This window comes from Strix aluco, chromosome Z, assembly GCF_031877795.1.
Source record: "Strix aluco isolate bStrAlu1 chromosome Z, bStrAlu1.hap1, whole genome shotgun sequence".
NCBI classification, from domain to species: domain Eukaryota; kingdom Metazoa; phylum Chordata; class Aves; order Strigiformes; family Strigidae; genus Strix; species Strix aluco.
In genome coordinates, this window is record NC_133971.1 from 45,188,094 (window position 1) to 45,189,152 (window position 1,059).

A 1,059-nucleotide genomic window follows, 5' to 3' on the forward strand; every position below is an offset into this window, starting at 1 on the left:
AATGGACTGTTCAGAAGGAAACAATCTCTGCGAGGAAAGATATAAATCAGTCACCTGTGAGACATGGCTGATGTCCCCACACAGTCACTTGTGCTGTGCAGCCTCCAGGGGATGGAAGAATACCCCTCTCTGCTGGGCTGCTTCATCCCGAGGAAGGCAGTTTGCCATTGCCTGCTGGGGGGAGTTGTCTCCCCTCCTAGCCTACCCCTCAGACTAGTACTGTCCCTCTGTCTGTCTTGCTCTTCAGCGTACTCCAGGCTCAAAATGAAAGGCAAGGAAAATGTTAGAGGAGAAGACTCACTGGGGGCAGAGAGTGTACCTGGAGAGACCAGGGACTGACAGAAATATCAGTGGCTGTAATAACCACCCAGGATTCACGGACTGCTCAACAGGAGTGCAGAACAAGTATGTACAAAAGATGAAGTTTGCCCCTTTCTCCGTAAAGTGCAGGTGAGCTGACAGCTGTAAAAAAAAAATCTGCAGAAGTTCTTGAGAAAAAGGAAAAATGTCTCAGTGGTTTTGAGAAAATGGTTATACTGGTCTTGGGACAGCAGGACGACTCTCCTGCTACAGACTGCTGGTTCAGGAGCAAAACCGACATAAGCTGTGATAAGCTTATCCTGCTCCACCTCTGCTGGGCCCACTCCTGTGAGAGCTGGACGGTGTGATCATAAGATTTGTGTCCTGGACACACGTAGTGCAAAGAGCTCTTCTGCAGATAGAGGCAGATGACTGTAGATTTCAAGGGAACAAATTTATTTCTTTGCTCTTCCACTTTGTTGCAGTGGTAGCCATCAAATAACTATTGCCTCAAGTTTTTAAACCTCAGACTCATCACCTTTCAATCTGGAGCAGTCTGCTGTGACACTACAGGGGTTTTTTTGTTAATCTCTACATTCCTCCACTGTCATCCATTTGCAGCCCACCATTCCCATAATGGCTGTGGCTGTTTTAGTAGAGTTTCAGAAGGCTTTAGTAAAAAGTATATAGTAGCTGTTTTTTTTAAAGACTCTTTGAAACCCTGTCTAGCCTGGAAAGATGCTCTGGCTAGGGCTCTCA